Source organism: Uranotaenia lowii, chromosome 2 (genome assembly GCF_029784155.1).
Source record: "Uranotaenia lowii strain MFRU-FL chromosome 2, ASM2978415v1, whole genome shotgun sequence".
NCBI classification, from domain to species: domain Eukaryota; kingdom Metazoa; phylum Arthropoda; class Insecta; order Diptera; family Culicidae; genus Uranotaenia; species Uranotaenia lowii.
The window spans coordinates 61,405,507-61,427,727 of NC_073692.1; the positions used below are offsets into that span (position 1 = coordinate 61,405,507).

Sequence of the window (22,221 nt, forward strand, 5' to 3'; positions counted from 1 at the left end):
ATTTGGTAATAATATCTGATTTATTATCATTAACATCAAAGTAGAAACTTCATGTGAATAAGTCAATGTCCGACTTTTGTTTTGGTCAATTCAAGCAATCCTAGCTTTCCCTACTGATTTGCACAACTCGTTTGCCTCCGGGGCGGCAAAGTTTGATGCAGAGATTAAGAGGATTTTCTCTTTTTCATGTTTTTCAGTTTTTACCCTTCGTTGCATGTATTTCTACATAACATACACACTATCCATTTTTGCATAATGAAGGCTTACATGTAGACACTGCAGATCGACAGTTTGTGTCCAAGTAAACCAATATGTTATAATAAATGTTTTTGTTGGTATTCATCAGTATTCGTATGGCTGGGTATGGTTAATATGTAACAATGTCAATATGTTCGACCGCCCCGACTCATTAATTGTGATGAATACCATCCCTACAAAAGTTAGCTCATTTTTGAAGCCTAATAACTTTTTTATCTTAACTCTTATCGATATACAGTCCTCGGATGAAATATTTTTCATAATTTGGACTTTGAGAAAAACCGTTTTTGAAAGAAATAGGCCGACGGGAACAAAAGTTATTGATGAAAAAGTGGTTTTTCATGTTTCTTCCGAACAAAATGTCTCAAAATCCCATACAAACTTCAGGCTCGTTGAGCGACCCCTTCCCGTGATCCGATCTGGCATGAGATCTTGTACTAGGCCTAGGATCAATAACATTTCACAGATTTTGAATTTCCCATACAAATTTGGGGCAGTCTAATGAGGATGCATCCGTCGTACTTTGTTAGAACCTTGTTGTATAACTTTTGGGCACGTCCTTTGGCTACTACACTGCTTCACTGTTCCGTATTAGTTGCTTACTGGCCCGATAATATCGTATTCCTTCGTGTAGACGAATCCTTCTGACCGGTCCGGTGCACCGGTCGGCATTGAATTCCCTGCGATGTGATAGTCCGACTGCCCTGGGTTTACGTTGATCGTTCTCAACACCTTCAAATGCAGTTTCCGATCCTTAGTTCCATTATGACGCTTGGTATCAATCTGCCGATCGAGAGTATACATCTCACGAAAACGTTAAGGAAGGCTGCACACGGTCTATTTGACCATTTTTAACGATCTCGCGATTTTTGAACCGGACAATGTCGAATTTTTGACGTGGTTGTCCAAAATTGATTTTCGTCTCGCGGCTTCTATCACGTGTAGCTTTTTTGAAACAAAACGATTTTTTAAATTCATTTTCCGCTTCGCAGCGAAATAAATCCGGAGCGCAAATGCGAAACTACAGTTGGAACAAAATTGTCGCGTTAGCCGCCGGGGTGAACGCGACCTTCGAGTGAGTTCTTTGTGATTCATCCAAAAGCTCCGAAGCGGAATAAACGCCCCTCGGACATCGTACCAGAGCACGATGCCCGAAGCTAGGGTGCATACATGGGATGGGATTCGGATCCGAGCTGCGCTGTAACAGTTTTTCGTCGTTTTTTTTTCTTTACTTTTCTGCAGAGCCTATTGAAAATCATTTGAATCGTTTGAATTAAATTATAAATAAATTTGGAAAACTTTCAAATTGATTTTGAATAAGAATCAAATTTAAAAATTAATCTTTGAAAATTTAAACAGGGTGTGTTTAAGATATTTTTTTAAAACATTTTTAAAAAATAATGGAGATAATTGTAACGGCATTCAACTATTGAAAAAGAGGAATCAAAATTTCAATAAATTAATGTTCATTAAATAAAAAAATCATCAGAAAAATTTGTTTGATTTGTCATTTTTTAAATTTCGCTATAGTTTTTTTTATTAAAAGAATTGAATTCATCATTTCTTATTCTCATATACATTTATTGAAGAAGGACTTTCGAATTCCAGCATTTCAAAGCATTGAGAAAGAAAAGAAAGAGAAATTTAAAAGAATAATATTTTTTAGTTTCTTTTTGTTTTGATAGCAAAAAAATTAAATACAATCGATAAATGAATATGATCAATAACGGGACATAAAAGGAGGACTTTCGGAATTGATACGAACGACATTATGAAATTTTCCAGATTCATTGTAGAAACTGCATTTATTTAAACAATTTTTTTTATGAAAGTTTGAAACATATACTAAAAAAATGAATTTTTCATGTAATATGATGAAAATAATTCCTGTCAATGTTCAATTCATCTTAAAATGGACAAAAATTGGTAAAAAGTATACATATAAAAAAATTCATCTCAACATTTATCAATAATTAAAATCGCATTAAATGCGCATCCAGTGATGTGCATGCATACAATACAATAAATTATTTAAGAAATCCAAATTCTGATTCAGATGGATTCAGTTTAAATATTCTTCTTCATTGAAACTTAGATTCAGATTTAGATTTCCAATTCAGATGGATTCCAGATTCAATATTCACAATTAAAACAAAGATTCAGATTTAAGATTTAGATTTGAAATTTAAATTTAAGGTTATGATTTTGGATTTCAGATTCAAATTTCTAATTCAGATTTCATATTCATATTTCAAATTCTGATTTCATATTCAAATTTCTGATTTAGATTTCATTTTCAGATTTCAATTTCAAATTTCATATTCAGATTTCAGATTTCAGATTTCAGATTCAGATTTGAGATTCAGATTTCAAATTCAGATTTCAGATTCAGATTTCAGATTTAGATTTCAGATTCAGATTTCAGATTCAGATTTCAGATTCAGATTTCAGATTCAGATTTCAGATTCAGATTTCAGATTCAGATTTCAGATTCAGATTTCAGATTCAGATTTCAGATTCAGATTTCAGATTCAGATTTCAGATTCAGATTTCAGATTCAGATTTCAGATTAAGATTTCAGATTCAGATTTCAGATTCAGATTTCAGATTCAGATTTCAGATTCAGTTTCAGATTCAGATTTCAGATTCAGATTTCAGGTTCAGATTTCAGATTCAGAGTTCAGATTCAGATTTCAGATTCAGATTTCAGATTCAGATTTCAGATTTCAGATTCAGATTTCAGATTCAGATTTCAGATTCAGATTTCAGATTCAGATTTCAGATTCAGATTTCAGATTCAGATTTCAGATTCAGATTTCAGATTCAGATTTCAGATTCAGATTTCAGATTCAGATTTCAGATTCTAATGAAGAGATTAACCACCGTAATGTTTGTATGTTACTTTAATTTGTCGGCCTTAGCGGTGAAAAGTGATGTCCTTTTTAGTAGGGACATCTAAAGCTTATGAAAATTTTTTTGAATGAGGAACGTGAGGAACAAAAATTTGATATGTGACGATATGCTTCTAAATAAATTCTACCCGCTCATTTTCAACATCTTTCATTTTCATCTAACTTACTATCCATCTATAAAATAAAAAAAAATTTCATAAGCTTTAGATGTCCCTACTAAAAAGGACATCACTTTTCACCGCTAAGGCCGACAAATTAAAGTAACATATGATTTCAGATTCAGATTTCAGATTCAGATTTCAGATTCAGATTTCAGATTCAGTTTCAATTTTTTTTGTTTAGATATCAGATGGAGAATTGAGATTCGCATTTCACATTCAACAAAATTTTAAAAAAATCAAATCTTATAGTCAGATTTCATATTCACAATTCATACTTAATATTTGTGATTCAGATTTGAAATTTCGATTCAGATTTCTTCAGATTCCAAAAAAATTATTATGTGACTTTCAAATCCGAATTGATAAGTTCAAACTTCCAAATACAACTTTATTTTCATATAAAATTGTGAATCAAAATTTTATAATTTGCATCATGACATGTAAAATTAAGATTTAAAATTCAATAACAGTTATTAACAGTATGGAATCCAGATCATGGTATTTTGGGATAAGAGTCTGGATTCAGAAATTACTTTTCATAAGCCTCAAATTGAATTGAATATTTGATTTTTCAGAATTTGATTTGATGATTAGGAATATCGTTTCGTCAGAAGCAATTTTTTTTTTGGATTTAAATTTAGATTAAGCTATCGGATTCAATTCAGAAATAATAATTGAGATTTTTGCTGAATTCGATAAATTAAACGGATCAATCTAGAATGCTTAAAAGCCAAAACTGATTTAAATTTGCACTGTTTACATTTCATTGCTCAAATTTATTTTGGTAAAGGATCGAGAAAAGGATAACAGAATAAAATTGACAGCTTTTAAAAATTGATTTTCGGAGAGGCAACATTGAGCCACGGCTGCGATCACATCTCCGAGATAAGAATATGTAAAAATGAATATAACAAATGAAAAAAATAAATTTATATTTTAAAACATTTGATTTCGTTCAATTTTTGGATTCTATAATCCAAATTACAGAATCAAAACATGTTATTTGAATATCATAATTCAAATTTTGTTGGTGTTTTGCAAAATTGTTCATTGGAAAACATTAAATTTTTTGTATTCCAAAATTCAATTGCATGATACTGCTGATTCTAAACTATTACTTCATTTTTTTTAAAAATATGTTTTGGTTATTGGTTATTCAGACCATAAAATACAAAAATCAGAATTTACGCTCCTGATTCCCATCTTAACTGATACCCTGAAGTGCTTACATGGGTATCAATTTGATACTTTCAAAAATCAATTTTCATAAATCGTAACCAGTGTTTTATAAATTTATGAAATTTGGTTTGATCTTCAAAACTCTAATTTCAGAATTCAATTTTAAATTCAAAACATGTTAGGTATTCAATTTACAATATAATAAAGTCTGCTTCATTTAATATTGGAACACAAACAATTGCGTGTAGTTCAGTCATTTATTAACGAATTCATAATTTGTTTTTCATACAAATGTAGCATTTTCTTTACCCTTTCATAAAAAAAAAATAAAAAAATTATTCATTGCTGTTTCGAAGAAATTCTCGTACTTTTCCCGTAATACGGCACAATAGGCGGCGCACACCCTTTTCGTCCACCGTTTTGGCGATTTGATTCCACCAGTTCTTCATTTGAGTCATGTTCCTAATAAGTTTTCCCTTTGCCTTAAGCCTCCGCTTCGTGATTGCCCAGTATTTCTCTATCGGCCGGAACTGGGGGCAGTTTGGGGGGTTGAGGTCCTTCGGTATTACGCTGACCCCGTTCGTTGCGTACCATTCCATAACCGTTTTGCTGTAATGGCAGCTTGCGAGGTCCGGCCAAAACATTACTGGACGGTCGTGGGCACGAATAAACGGCAGAATCCGTTTCTGTAGGCACTCTTTTTTGTAGACTTCTGATGTCATTGTCTTGTCAGTGAGAAAGACTTTGGTTTTCTGTCCACAACTGCATATCCCCTGCCAAATCATGTACTTGCGGGCGAATTTATCCGCAAACACGAACTTAAATTTTGCAGGTACATCCCCCCGAGCCGTCGCCAAATAAAATTTTTGACCTGGGATTTGCCCAAAGTCCGCCTTCACGTAGGTCTCATCGTCCATCAGAATACATCCGTCGAACTTGGTCAGCACTTGGTCGTACAGCTTTCGAGCACGGATTCTGGCCACATTGTTCTGCTTCAGCGTCCGATTTGGCTGTTTGCTGGCTCGGAATGACCTTATTCCTTCCCGGAGACGAATTCGTCGCACCGTACTGTGAGCGGCCTGGAACTTATTGGCCAAATCGCCGTCTGAAAGATTGGGATTCCTCTTGACGGCCTTGATGACTTTCCCACGCAGTTTCCGGTCGACAGTTCCACTCCGACGCTTCGAATGCGGCTTCCGAGCCGTCGTCAATGTTTCCTTGTACTGCTTGATAACACGCCATACGGTATTTCTGGGCATTTTAAGCTGTTTAGCTAGCTTCGATGCCGACAACAATGGATTTTCAAGAAAACTGTGCACAATTTGATCTCTCCGTTCGGCTTCCATGGCGGTTGTTTACAAAATGCTATCGTTTGGTGTTATGACATAAATACATGGTGAAAGGTAATGAATTTGCCGACACGTGGGTGAAAAAAGTTTCCAAATCCGTCCACTAGGAGCGCCACAATGAGCAAAAGAATTTGTTCCAATATTAAATGAAGCAGACTTTAATTAAGGGTTTTGTTTACTTACATTCATTATCCGATCCTCGTTCTTTTCAAATTCTTCACTTCATCACAAATCACTTCATTACATAAGTAAAGTTTATGAACACTGATACATGAAACAGTAGTCAATTCAACATACGCACGCCGCTATAGAAAAACTACCGCCACGTCCGCACAGCATCGAAGCACGGGTGAAACTGAATGTCTTCGCAAGCAATATCAACAGCACCAGCCGCCACGCTACTGAACCAAGTGAACGGACCATGAGCCAACACATTGAAAAGCAATTGCGTACATTCGAAAGAAACAAGAAATTTTAAGCTGTGTGGGTGCGTGAAGTTGAACTTCTACAGAAAAAAGACCGAAAATATTCTAAGTTCGGAATCTCAAAGCAGCTGCGCCATCGGAAAACCACCCATTTATTCATTTGGAGGCGGAATCGATGAACGGGAATGAATTTTTTCTTGCTGGGTGATAGAGGAAACATTCCAAAACAAATTAATGTCAAAACATTCCTGATCCGACAACTAGGAGCGCTATGATATGGTATGGTCAATGAAAATTTGTGTAAATTTGCGTGCTTGTTCAGATTTGTAAATTTGATCATGCCAAGGGTTGAACAGAAAGAATGGATGACTGTTTCAAAGTTGCTTGGATTTTCATAGGAATTAAGCTTGAAATGTTTTAACTATCCTGCATGGCAGTTTTGACCGTAACTGTCTACTTCACCTAAGCGTAAATGCAATGTAATGCATACAAGTATTATATCTAGGCAGGAAAAATCCATTGTCTGGGTTGAAAATTCAGGAAAATGTTTTTAAATGCTTCCACTTTGATGAATCTCATCAATATTGGTCACCCGAACCGAAATTTAACTATGTGAATAGTTGAAACCCCCTAGAAGCGTTGCTATAATTGAAGTCCTAAATGTTGCCAGTTTGTCATTGATTTCTGTAACCTATTGTTTAATTCCGGCGGGTAGAATTTATGTTTTTGATGGAAATAAAATAAATGTCTCCCATCCGAAATGGTCTGCCCAAACACACTTTTATAATTAGTTTTCACTTTTTGGATGGAATAAATTGTTTAAAAAAAACATAATTACACATTTATTTTCCTGCTTCCTGTCTGAAAACTCTGATACCTGACCCATTGTGAAGTGTCAACTAAAAAAGAAGGTGCTAACAAAAAGGCCAAATTATGGGAGAAACGGCAATGCCGGCTGGTAATTGAATCTTATGATTAGGGAAAAAAAGATAAATTGGCTTTTGTAGTATCGACTTACTCTCTGGAGCCCCGATTCGAAAACTTCTACCAAAGTTCACACATAGTTAATTCTTTGGTTTGAACTGAAATATCAAATGGATTTACATGAGAAAAGGTCAATGAGCAGCGGTCGGGGAACCGGGTTAAATTACCCAAGTAAGGTAAAACTCAATTTTTGTTTGTTATTTTTGTAGGTTGGATTGAAACTCTTTCTGTGCATGAAAATTTCTTTCAAAATTGCACATGAAGTAGCATTTAAAGCTGCTGCCATTTTAAACAATATTTTTGTGCGAACAAGGGGTTTTCACTCTTATAAACACAATAGTGAAGAACAGAAATCGATTTAACGCCAAAGACTATTCAAATTGCTCTTACATCGAAAAGTCCCAATTTTGAATCAATTATCTCGAACATGAAACATTATTTCTCAAAAACTTTAAAGAAAAATTTATTCTGTTTTTTTTCAATTGGAATTTTGTTTTTTTTTCTATTATTTTCTATTTTGTTTAATTTAACTATGCTATTGACACGTAACACGTTTTAACTTATTATCCTTTTTTGACTTATGCTTCAAAGACTATAAACGACCCATTGTGGTTTTAAATTTCATTAAAATAACGTCCAAATACCCGTTTTTTTAATGTTTTACTTGCAATATTTTACTATATTTAACGTTTTACTTTTAAGTCAAAATTTCTTTGGCACATATGCCAAAATCTTACGGTGTTTGTGGAACGATATTACTTTATATTTTTCGCTATAACAGATAACAGGACCAATATAATTTAGACAATTACCATAAAAACATTTTCCTTCCTTAAATGTTGATAAAATACAGCAACAAAAACAAATTAAAAAGAAATTATTTAGTAGGTACTCAAAAATGACAAAAATGATTAAAGATTAAGATTAAAAATTAAAAAAAAAAAACAAATACGTGTTTTCAGATTTTTATCGACATCATAACTGTGTTAAAATATTTTAATGGCATTTCGGCGAGATGAACTCTAGTACAATGAAATTGAAAGATAGAAAATGAAAGGTGGAAAGTTAAAGCTAGGGCGCTTGAAAGATGATTTTGAAAATGTAAGTCTAGGGCATGTGGGAGAAAGCTCAAACTAATCGGTTGAATCTTTGCTCAGCAGCGGTTAATTCTGTATGGGAGGCGAAGCAATCGCAGCTCCTATACAGAATCAACCCGATGAATTAAGGCTATGATCATTTAGAATCAGCGCAGTTACAAACGTGTGTGTTTTCAAAACTATTCATTTGATCGAAAAACTTTCTATGGAGGAAATGAAGGTGTTAATGTGATATTTATGAAAAAATATAAAAAAAGTTTATCAATGATTTCTAAAAATATTTTTACTTTTTCATACAATCTCTTTTTTATCTTTGCACACTTTTATAAGTCATGTATTGATTTATTACTTTTACCACAGAGGCAAAACCTTTGCAAACTCATCATATATTACCCAAACTCACCTAAAAAAAGCACTTGGAATCTGGTTGGAACCTTTTCATGAGTAGGCATCTCGAAGAATTTGATCTCTTTAATCCGGTTTTAACATAAATTTCTTTGTCCATCAGAAAACATCTGTCACATTGCGTCTAAGGGGTCTGCTTTCAGTTATCCCCAATAAACGTAGACTTTTTTACCATATTTAAGATCAAGGGTTCCACTCTGATGCTTGGTTTGAACTTCGTGTTGATCCTAGAGTGGCTCCTTAGAGCACCTGTATCCGTGATCCAAACAACCGGTTTAGACCCAAATTCCGACCCGAGCAGCCGCATTGGTGATCCATTATACCAGTTTCAACTCAACTTTTTTTAGAGCTTGTATTGATCCAAAACTGATGAGATTTGGATCCAATTTGACGCAGTTCTGAACAGTTTGACAGTTAATGGAACACGAGTGCAGTTGCCAGTTTTTTCATTGGATCGGATCTAATTTCTTTGGTTCAATTCTTGTATAAATTAGACCCAAGAATAGACCACGAATACAGATGCCCTTATAGCTACTTCTTAACCATTTGGTCCAAAACAAAAATCAGAAAAAATCAACAGATAATGAATTTTCAATCTTTTTGCATCGTAAATATCTCAAAGACACAACTCAAAAATCTTTCAAAAATAGGCAAGATATTCCTTTTTATAACCAACACAGCGCTGCTAAAGTTGTACATATTCGATCTCTAGTAATGTATCTATCACCGAAATGAAGTGTCCGGATACTAAATGATCATAGCTTCAATATGCTCGAATTCAGGTTCGAGCTAAACCCAAGTGCAAGGTTGTGTGCAAGTTTAGAACGAACTTGTGTCTGTTATTTATTCCGCACTCAAGTTGAACTCGGTACATGTTCTCGTGAAGAAATTCTGTGAAATTACAGATTTTTCTAGGATTTCGGCAACTTAGCCATAGAGTCGTGGCTCTAGAGAAAGTGAACAGCTATTTTATACCAGGTTTTTTTTCAATCGTGGAAGGTTACAGTTGAGCCAAAATAGTTACAAAACCAATTGTCAAATTTCTGCAAAACCATTTTTTTCTCACCTTCAGAAACATTCAAAACATACTTTAGGAAGTCATAGGAGCATCTTATTTTTTCCCGCATATCTTTACCTTTATTCTATGAGTGGAAATCATGCCTGTGGTGGCTCCAGAGAGTAAAACTTTGAAAGCTGTTCAAAAGCATATGGCCTACTGCCTATCTTTCGGACGCTATAAATAAGAAGAACTTGATTATTTACTTTCAAAAAAAAAGGGATGTATTTCCGATTTTCTGATAGGAATTTGCCCAGATTTGTTTTAGTAAATTTGTAAAATCATTTTTTTTTTGGGCTATATATGAACAATTGGAAACCGATTGTTCTTCAAATTTGATCAAAATGTTCTTTCAATGATTTTAAACAAATGCTTCGAAGTAAACAAGTTGCTATGAACCAACGAAAAAAAAAAATTAGTGCGGCGATGGATGTATCTTTACTCAAGCTAAATATCAAATTGATCAACCACATCGGTTTTTAGCCCTTTTATTGAAGCTCGCAGGAACTTACGATCTTCAAAAAATTTGTCTTCAATCATTTAAAGTACATTTAAAACAAATTTGTAAAACAATCGGTCTCCTATTGTTCAAGTTAGAACCAAATATGTGGCAAATCAAGGCATATTCCCAATATAACTTGAGAGAACCCGTACAGCGGACCGATTAAGCTGAAAATTGGCATGGGACATTCTGCTTGGCCAAAAAACAATTTTTATTTCCAAGATTTTTCATACACTTTATAACATATTGCGATCTATTTTTAATGTTAGTCAACATCAAACAAAAAACAAAACTAGATACTTGCTAGTTTTTTTTTTTAGATTTAAGAAACTTGTAGCAGTCGATTTTCAATTTTATCAGCTGAATGCTAAGAACGGCAGTGTAAATTATCAACGATAGAAAGCTGGAATGTTACCGCACTACACCAGAGCAGAGAAGCTACCTTGAACTGTGTTGTGAACAAGGTTGCCGAAACCACAGAAAAATCTATAATTTCAAATTTCATCACAGAATCTGTGTCACAGAACACAGAATTTTTTAAATATTCACAAATTTCACAGAATCTTCAAATTTTGGACGTTTTTTCAAAATTAAATTTTTTATGTCAATATAAATTTTGGATAATTATCTTTGAATAGGAAAAATATGAAAAAAATGGTAATGTTGATCGATTTTTCTTAAGTAAAATGTAAAATGGACACAATTTGACACAACCTTTCAATGAAATTAATGGAAAAAGCATCACAGAAAATCGTCACAGAATTTTTCGGAAAAATCACAGAAAATCAGATTTATGTTTAGTCAAAACACATAATTTTTTTCGGCAACCTTGGTTGTGAATGGGATGCAAAAGATTTTTTCTTCTTTTACGATACTCTTCAATCCGCTCCGCTGCCATGCATATTAAGGGGGAGGAGCAAAAAAAACTGTTAGACACAATCTCACACAAAAAAAACGGACATTGATCCAGCACTCGAGAGATTTTCTTGTCTTGTCTGTTCAATCAAAGCTTTCGGGGCCGGGGCTTATGTAAATTCACCCACCTGAAGGTAGATGGACCGTAGAGAACATTTTGATCTGGTGCTTCTACAGATGCTACTGAATGATTTTTTTTGGTTGGGTAGATTAGAAAACCTGGAGCTGAAGGATGTTTTCTTAGAAAAGGTCGAACAACTGGTAAGGGTAATTTTGTCTTACCGCTCGTTTCGACTTTCTTACTTGAGATTAAATTAACACTGCATAAGTGCAACCGCATGTAAAACTGACAGCGGTTTTTACGGTTTGAATTTGGAACATCGAAAAACTTTTTTGAAATGGAGTGCAAATGCAAAAAAGGTCAATCCAATCTTTGTTATCCAAAACTTTGCTCGGTTCATTGAACGAAAGTAATCGTTTCGCCTTTGGTTTGAAATAGGTATAAAATCTCCAAATCACCAAAAGTGTGTTGCAATCGTTTCATTTTGTGTACTTTGAGCAAGTAGTTTTTTTTATTGGGAACGCTCAACAAACCATCAAAAGATTGGATCTATTCAAAACGAATCACATTCCAAATGGAAACATCTCAAACATTTACACAGTATCGAGTTCCCGTGCTCTCCCTTAGGAAAGGATAAACTTCCGAAGGGGAAATCAAATGGCCAAAACTTGCTCCTTCATCGCGAGTATCGCAGCTTCCATTTGGCAACTACACTAAACTCCATTCATATCGTTTGCAAATGTTCCTTTTCGTTCGTCGTTGTATGACAATTCGTCAAAGTGCACTTCTATGTTCAGCAGCAAAATTGGGAAAGACTTTCTTCCCCACATCACTTCACTTATTCATAGCAACGTGTTGAAGCTCGCCAAATCGGAATTTTCGCCATATTGGCCCCAAAAAAGTGCACACCAACTAAAAGGTGGGGGTTGTTACACGGTTCAAAGTTTGTCCTATTTCCGTTTGTTCATGTCCGGTACAAAGAACTCCTTCCATTCGCTGCTGGTTTCAGGGTGAGGTTATTGGATGTTTGAGTTTTGTCCCCACTCTCAAAGTGTGTCTTACTTTGGGCGAGGAAATTGTGTGTGAGCCAGTAAATTTCCCCGAACTTTACGACGGAACACTGATGCTTTACTCCAGCTAGAGCTGTTTGTGCACGGAACTTGTTGAGCACGTAATCATGCTTAGCTGTCTGCCATCTAAGTCTTTATAGAAAGAGAGTCGGAGCGAAAGATGATATCATTCAATGAGTCCTGCGGAGCAAGTGGGTGGGCGGACAAGGATAATCATCATCTGTCCTCGGGATGGGCGAAGAGCATATTTTTTCGGATGGTTGAAAGGCAACTTTAATAATGGCACTGGTAAGTGCTGCTCTTTAACGGACGTCGTCGTCGTCATCTGGAAGCTTAATTAATTTCGTAGATTAATTTTTGCTCCAGATTTGTGGGAAGAACTACTGAGATTGTCTTCCCCTAGAATGAAAGACCCAGCTTTAAAATGAAAATCATTAAACTGATTTTAAAAGCAATAAAGTGTTAATGACACCAATACTGCAGACTACAAGCGCTTGAGAAGAACATGGGCTACCATTTTTCTTCAACTTGGAGCAAAAGCGAATCATTTCATTCCACTTTACGGACCTACAGGTATCGTTATCAGCGAAAGGCCACCACTGCCGAACGTTCCATTAGCGTTGGGTAAATAATCAAAAAAAGAAAGAGCGTGGACCAACTTTGCTTCCGGGGTGCGTCCTGTTTCTACCAGATAGGACCGTTTCTGCAAACCACAGTGAATGGAGCTTGATTGCATCTGTACTAGCGTTTTTTCTTCTGACAATACCTTCCACATTCAGCACACACTGCTATCATTTCGAATTGAATGCTTACAAAATGAATTTCGAAATTCAATAGAATTCATGTTTATGGCGTTTAGGGAAATAAACGAAGTTTCAATCTTCAAGTGTAAAATGTTAGTCAAGTAGTGGCTCCTGAGAGGAACTCGAATGTTCTAAAAATTAATTGAAGGTTAGTCTTTTTAACAAACATTTTCTTGTACAAGCTTATTTTTGAGTAAACTCAAACAGTCATGACAAACAATGCTAATAAATCTACCAAATTTAAAAAAAAAACTCTTTTCAAAAACCTTCTACCTTAGAGCTCCGATAGCTTGTTTTGCAACATTTTCATTTCAAATTATTTTCGGCAGTTTATCGTGTGAAGATATTTCGACAACATCACACATAGGGTAACGAACCTATTTGGGACCGCTTTGAGAAGTGGCGATGCTATTTTTTGAAATAAAAAAGTATATATTTAAATTTTTTTTGCTGCTCTATCCATTCAATACAAAGATTAAGGTTTTTTCTTTCGAATCATATCGTCGTTTGTAGCAATAGACTGAGTCGATTTCGGGTTATTTTGAATGTCTCAGACGCTGGGATCTTAAAAACATCTTTTTGATTCAAAACTCATCCATGATTATTGCATAATTTTTAAGTAACGTTTACATGAGTAAATTTGAACTTTTAGGTTTGTATGGGAAAATTGAATATTTTGTACTGAAAAATCAACACTATTTTCGTTTCTTCTGTGGAATCAAGCCTGCTTATGGTTTTTGTGCCAATTTATAAATTCTCTAAAAGAAATTCACCGCTGAACAATTTTGCCGAAGACCGTAAATTCTTATCTTATTAGGCAGAAAAGTAACTAGCTGTTTAACAGGGGTATGCCTTTTGGCATTGAAAAACAACAAATTCAATTGACATCACTGCTGCATGCGTAGCAACGTGTTGCAAGACTACTTTAAATGCAATACCCCGCTAGGCACTCAGCAGTGATGTCAATTGAATTTGTTGTTTTTCAATACCAAAAGGCAAACCCCTGTTAAACAGCTAGTTACTTTGTTGCCTAATAAGATATAAAGTTACGGTCTTCGACAAAGATATTCAGCAGAAATTTTCTTTTAAAAAAAATCATAATTTGGCACAAAATCCATAAGCACAGCGTTCCACACAAGAAACAAAAATGATCTTGATTTTTCAGTGCATAATATTCATTTTACCCTTAAAAATCTAGAAATTCAAATATACGGATGAATTTTGAACCAAAACGAAGTTTTTAAGGCCCTGGGGCTTGAGAAATTCATACACTACCCCAAATCGACTCAGTCAATTGTTGCAATGCAACAAAATTTAAGCCTTAAAACTCGTTTTTTTGATAGATAGGCTGGTCGCTGTTTTGGACCACTATGTTTCTATTTTGGACCACCCTTAAACAAAATAAGATATTTTTTGAATTTTTTCTGCAGGTTCGTCAGAAATTGGTTTACGCATATAATTAAGTTAGCCTTTCTATTTTTACTCTCATAGTCAAGTTTTGTTCACGTTAATTTTTTCGTTCATCATTTTTTTTCAACTTTTCCTAAGCCTTATTTGTTCAGTATTTAGTGCCACATGCATCTGTTATTTGTTTGTACAACTGCAATGCACAATGTCTAATTCCATTGCCCTGGAGGAAAAACCTCTTTTTAAACCTTTAAACCTTAAAGTTCGTAGAAGCATTTCTTATTTCCAAAAATTTACTTTATAAAAGTGCATAACTTTTGTAAAGTAAATTTTAAGACGATTTCTGTAGAAAAGCATTTCGCACCCTTTTTTTATATTTTTGGTCCTCAACGCCAATTGCTTCGACCAAAAAAATAAACTTAAGCTTGATTTATCCGTTAACCAATTCAAAACAAATTGTAGAAGAAAATTTTAATGATTTTCAATCATTCATAATTTTACAAGCAAAACTCATAGTGGTACATAACTTATTTTGCTCACTGTATGTTATCAAATATTTTTATGGCACTTGTCAATTTAAAAACAAATTATTTCGGTCGCAAATCAAATTTTTGAGGCAAATATTTTGGAAACCGAGAGTTTATATAAACAAACAGACAGAACAAATTTTTTAAATAAAAAACCATAAAAATGTCAAAATACGGTAACAGATTGTAAAATTAAAAAATGTGTTTTTTTTTTTAAAGTAACAAAAAAAGAGAAAAGATCATGCTTAGTATGATATTGAACCTTTCCTTATATTTTTTTTTTTTGTAATGTTGACTCTTTTCGTCAGTTTTATTATTTGTGTGACATTGATTTTGTTTGTCATTTTTGAGACATTTTGTGGCATTTTGTGACATTTTGTGACATTTTTATGGGATTTTTGTGACATTTCTATGGCTTTTTGTGAAGTTTTCCTCGGGCCCGAAGGGAGTCTATGAAATTCGTTCTGTTTTTGTGACGTTTTTGTGACGTTTTTGTGACATTTTTATAACATATTACAGAAATTTTAGTGATTTTTTGTGACATATTTTCATTTTCTCGCTCCACAAACCAATGATAAGTTTGTCGTTGATGAATCATCAGTTCAATTGTCGACCACGGAAAATGATTTGCTTAATAAAGGCTTAAATTTCGCCGTGGCCCCATCAGAGTGCTCCAGTTTCGGAAATAGTTAATAATATTGAAAGTTCTATTCATTTCCAAAATTTTCCGTCAATAGCTGTTCATCGTCACGATATCGAGAATTTCATTGCGAAAACAGCCCAATAAAAAGACGTTCAAAAATGATTTCGAGCAACCCTGAAAAAGTGATCGAAAATGAATTCGAGAAATTGAAGAAACATGAAGTGGTGTATTCTCGTGCAGACAGGGAAATGCTGTGGTTATCATGAATGAATAAGATTATGATACCAAAGTCCTTGACATGATAGCAACCGGTCCATACGAAGAATGGGCATTCAAGAACGGGAAACCATAAGATGCTCTCAATATGCTGATCGAGGAAGCCAACATTGTCAGGCAAAGAGTTGCCAACCTTATTGGTGATTCAAAACTGGAAAGGGAGTTCCTCGTTCAGAACCCTTTAACCAACATCTTTAACCAAAAATCTTTAACCAAAAATCCACAAAAACCGAAAAGCCTTGCGACCCATTTCCTCCAATATTTGCACATCGACGGAAAAAATGGCAGCTTGGTTGGAAGAGGAAATGAAGAAGTACCCGGAGAATCACGAAAAAAGTGTAAAAAAATCGGTTGAGCTAGTGGTACATCTAAAAGGATCCAAAGTGCGTCGAGGTAAAATTTGTCATCTCCGCACTTTTTCCCAGCATTCCCATTTCCGATGCTCTCGACACGAAGACATCTAGAACGCTGCCGAGTACCTCCCAATCAGATTGAAGCATACATTGCCGTCGCTGAAGTTTGTATGAAATTAAACTATTTCATGTTTCGGGGTAAGTTTATAAACAGACCTTTGGCCTCAGTATGGGAGGCAAACTCTCCCCCTTCTGGCGGAAGTATTCGTGGGAGATTTTGAAACTGATCTGGAGAAGAAAGAAAAACACTTCCCTCGTGTTTGGTGGCGCTACGTATATGATATTTTCGCTTCCGTAAAAAAAACGCTATCTCCCACAGACACCCGAGCTCCTAAATAATCAGCACACCTCGATAAATTTTACGGTCAAAGAAGAAGAACTTCCTTTTCTTGATTTGCGGATTCAAAGAAAAGAAGATAATACTGGAATTTACCGCAAATCAACCTCAACTGATAAATACATCACCCCAAAAATAAGCCGCAATCCACTCTATGGCACACCATTTGTATCATATTCCGATGGAGCAGGCCGAGTTTAAAGAAGAAAAGAATTGATGTGACATAGATTTTGTTCGAAAAAATCTTCGCAGATACGCCCGAAAAAAGCATAGAAGTGAAACAACTACCTTCAGACCGGAAAAGAAGAATCTTACAGAGTTTTTTTTTTTTTTTTAAATATGTCTTTATTTGTATCAAATCATGATTACACTTATATTACATTATTGCATTAAACTAGGTGTTCAGCTCAATAATGAACTGTTCATAGCCCTATAAGTAACTAGATTATAAAAATTTATTTATAAGATTTAAATTTGCTGAGCGCAATCCAGTTTTTAATGTAGGAGAACATCCTGTAATAGCAAAAATATTTTATACTTAAAACTAAACACTATCTTAAAATTAAACTAAACATAAAGAGAACGAATCTCTGCGATGGAAGACTGCATCGATTTGCCTCTGAAGTTGGAGATGATGTTGTTGGCCATCTCTTCGATAGATTCAATGCCTGCAATCCGATGAAGATCTTCGGTGCTGTGCCAAGGTGGAAGCCGCAAAATCATTTTCAGAACTTTGTTCTGAATCCTCTGGATGGCCTTCTTCCTCGTCGCACAGCAGCTAGACCAAATCGGAACTGCATACATGATCGCTGGTCGGAAAACTTGTTTGTAGATGAGCATCTTATTTCGCAGACACAACCGGGATTTCCTGTTGATGAGAGAATAAAGAGATTTAGTGTATTTATTACATTTAGATTGAATATCTTCAATGTGATTTTTAAAAGTAAGATTCCGATCAAGTGTGAGTCCCAAGTACTTCACGTGATCAGACCATTCTAATGAAACCCCATTAAAAGTTATGGAATGATTTTCATTAGGTTTTAAAAAATTTGCTCTTGGCTTATGGGGAAATAAAATAAGTTGAGTTTTGGAAGCGTTAGGAGAAATTTTCCACATTTTCAAGTAATTCAAAAAGGAATTTAAATTTTGTTGCAATCTACTGCGTACCACCCGTAAATTTCGACCTTTGGCTGAAAGCAAAGTGTCATCAGCAAATAATCTTCTACCTTTTCCTTCTGGTACATCAGGAAGATCAGAAGTAAAAATATTGTATAAAATTGGCCCAAGTATACTGCCCTGAGGGACACCAGCTCTAATGGGTGTCCTTTCAGAGCATGAATTTTGATAGCTTACTTGTAAGGTTCGGCTAGTCAAATAATTTTGAATAATTTTGGTGAGATATACAGGAAAATCAAATCGAGCTAATTTAGCTACTAAACCTTTGTGCCAAACACTGTCAAAAGCTTTTTCAATATCAAGAAGAGCAACACCAGTTGAATAACCTTCAGATTTGCTAGCGTTAATCATATTAGTTACACTCAAAAGTTGATGTGTAGTAGAATGTCCATGACGAAAACCAAATTGTTCATCAGGGAAAATAGAATTCTGATTAATGTGAATCATCATTCTATTCAAAATAACTCTCTCAAATAGTTTACTTAAAGAAGGAAGCAAACTAATTGGTCGATAACTTGAAGGCTCTGAAGCACTTTTTCCAGGTTTCAAAATTGGAGTAACTTTGGCATTTTTCCATTTATTGGGAAAATAGGCCAAGTGAAAACATTTGTTGAAAATTTTAACTAAAAAATTTAAAGTGCTTTCAGGCAACTTTTTAAGAAGAATATAGAAAATCCCATCTTCCCCTGGAGCTTTCATATTTTTAAATTTTTTGCAAATCAATTTAAGTTCATCAATATTTGTCTCACAAGAACTTTCAAATACATTTTGCTTAGAAAGAATATCATCAAATTCTAGGGAAATTTGAGCATCAATTGGACTTACAACGTTTAAATTAAAATCATGAGCAGACTCAAATTGTTGGGCTAATTTTTGAGCCTTTTCTGCATTAGTTAAAAGAAGTTTATCCCCATCTTTCAAAGTAGGAATTGGCTTCTGGGGCTTTTTCAAAATTTTAGTTAATTTCCAAAATGGCTTTGAGTAGGGTTTTATGTCCTCTACTGCTTTAGCAAAATTTTCATTACGAATGAAATTTAAACGACGTTTGATCTCTTTTTGAAGGTCGCAATAAATTAATTTCAAATAAGGATCTCTAGTACGTTGATATTGGCGTCGACGAATGTTTTTCAGTCGTATCAAAAACTGAAGATCATCATCAATTAAAGGTTGATTGAATTTATGTTTAACTTTAGGTATTGAAGCGGCTTTAGCATTGACTATTGTAGTTGTCAAATTTTCTACAGCCAAATCAATATCTTCTATTGAATTCAGTGGAACGTTTACATCTAAATTACGTTCAATAAAATTCATATATCGCTCCCAGTTAGCCTTTTGAAAGTTAAAAGTTGATTTTAAAGGGTTTTCAATGGGACTTTGGGATAAAGAAAATGTTACTGGAAGGTGGTCTGAATCGAGGTCCGCATGAGTAACTAATTGACTACAATGCTCGCCTAAATCCGTTAGAACCAAATCAATTGTGGAGGGATTTCTAATTGAAGAAAAACAAGTATGCCCATTAGGATATTCAACAGTATAATAACCTGCAGAGCAGTCATTAAACAAAATATTCCCATTTGAATTTGATGAAATATTATTCCAAGATCGGTGTTTTGCATTAAAGTCACCAATAATAAAAAATTTAGATTTATTTCTGGTGAGTTTTTGCAAATCTCCCTTCAAAAAATTTTTCTGTTCGCCGCTGCATTGAAAAGGCAAATATGCGGCAACAATTATAATTTTCCCCATAGAAGTTTCTAATTCAATTCCAATTGTTTCTAAGACTTTTGTTTTGAAAGAAGGAAGAAGTCTAAATTTGAGACGACTATTGATGACAATAGCTACACCCCCACCTTGTCGATCAAGTCGATCATTTCGTAAAATTTTAAAGAAAGCATTGCTTTTCAAGTTATTGTCTGGCTTTAAAAAAGTTTCAGTGATGGCAGCAATATGTATGTTTTGAGTTTTCAAAAATAAAAAGAATTCATCTTGGTTAGCCAGCAAAGATCTAGCGTTCCAATTCATAATATTTAAACATCTATTTGGATCCATGAGGGAATCGTAAAGTCATAATAATTTTGTTAGCATAATTAAAAGAAGTTTGGAAAGCTTCAAACATTGAATTTGCTTTCAACATAAGTTGCATCATTTCCATTAAATTTTGATGCAAAAATTTTAATTTTTCCTCAGTTATCTCACCCAAATCAACAAAATTGTTAGGATCAGAAAATGAAGGAGAAGAAAAAGTATTTGAATTTCGGGGATTTTCCCAAGCCTTCGCGTGAACGTTGAGACTTGGTTTTTTCCCATTTTTATTAGTTAAACCTGAAGAGGGCAACCCATTTTCAACCACCTCTGAGAACGATAAACAACGAGTTTGTGGCACAGAATCAGCCCAGGTAACATTAAAATCACTTCAGGTATTACCCAGCCGTGATTCCAATGTAGGCCGAGGCTGACTGCGAACAGGCAGGTTGTTTGCCGGTCTGACGTGTGAAGACGAAAAAGAGGAAGGAGGAGAAGAAACTTTTCTGGAAACTTTGGGATTTTTCCTAGAAGCAACAATTTTTGCCCTAACGGGACATTCTAGAGAATTCGAGGAATGATTACCTGCGCAATTCGCACACTTAAAAAATTCTGTTTTTGGCTTATCACCACCAAAAAGGCATTTAGATTTTTCATGATCGAATGAGCCGCAAAACATGCATCTGGCATTCATTCTACAATTTTTAGTGCCATGACAAAAAGCTTGACAACGACGACATTGCGTAATATTTTGTAAAAAATTGGTATGGGATTTACGAAAAGGTTCAAATTTTACTCGACAATGAAACATAAGACGAGCCTTTTCTAAAATTTGCAAATTATTGACCTGATCCTTTTTAAAATGGATCAAATAAAGCTCAGGAGCAAAACCAACACTACTGGTATTATTCGTGTTGGTTCTTTTCCTCATTTGAATTACTTGAATTGGAGAAAAACCTAACAAAGAATTTAATTCAGCTGTGATCTCATCCGGTGTCTGATCGCCGGTGAGACCACGAAGTACAACTTTAAATGGACGATCACTTCTAGTGTCGTAAGTAAAAAATTGATGTTTTTTATTATTCAAATAATTTAAAATTTTTTGAAAATCATTAAAAGATTCCGCCAATATACGAGCAGTTCCCCTTCGACCGATCTGAAAAGAAATCTTCACATCCTTAACGGAAGTGACGATTTCTTTTCGAAAGGCATTGAAGTCAGGAATCGTGACCGTTATTGGTGGAATCTTTTCGTTTTTAAGAGTATAAGAAGAAGAAGGTTTCTTAGTACTCTTATCAGAATTAAATATGAATACTTCCTCATCACCGATGTTATGAAGGACATCGAATGAGTTGGAAATTTCAACTTTTTTGGGCGATGGACCTGAATTAGTTTCGGCAATACGCTTTCTACCAGCCCTTGAGCCAGCCGATGACTTCCCCATGCTGGAAAGAAAAGAGAAAATATGAATAAAAGGAAATGAAAATAATTTTAGCACTGAAAAGTGCTGATTGAAAAACAGGTAAGGAAAAAAAATAAATAATGTAAAATGTTCCTGCAGGTACACAGCAACGATACGATGCTCCGGCGTACGTGTTGACGGCTCAACGGTACAGATGGAAGTGGCGAATCTTACAGAGTTAGTCTACCATTTCATCCGAGACTAACTAATGGTGTAAGTAAGATTCTTCTACAACATGGATTGAAAACTGCATACAACATTTTAAATGTTTTGAAGCATCGGCTTATTTCACTCAAAGATAAGATTCCAGAAGAGGAGAGATCCGGAATTTATGAAATTCCATGTAAGAGTTGTCCAGCGATTTGCATCGGCCAAACTCGCCAAAAATTTAAAGTTCGGCTCAAAGAGCATAAGAATGCCGTTGAAAATAGAAAGATCAACGAATCGAGCGTGACCGCCCACACAATAAAATTTGGCCATTCCATTGACTAGGAAAAAGTCAAATTTAAAAAATGCGTACGCAAACTTGGACACCCTAATGCTTGGGAGTCTATGTTTATCAGTACTGCCGAGAAACCGTTGATGAACGCAGATGACACGCCGATTCTTCAACCTGATCAACCAAAAGTTCGCATGATGCGACGTTCAACGAATTCATCAGCAGAGTAGGAAATTGGTTACGTTAATTGTCTTCAAGTAGATAATCATTGTAATGTTTGTAATTTTTGTAATGTTTGTAATTTTTGTAATGTTTGTAATTTTTGTTATTTTTGTCATTTT

The 22,221-nt window shown here is 34.7% G+C and overlaps 1 protein-coding gene across 1 annotated transcript in view; it reads left to right on the top strand.

The window, feature by feature from the left end:
- The window catches only part of LOC129745398 (CD63 antigen-like), a 258,562-nt gene that overhangs the window by 164,810 nt on the left and 71,531 nt on the right, over nt 1-22,221 (top strand). The gene's annotated exons all lie outside the window — the stretch shown is intronic.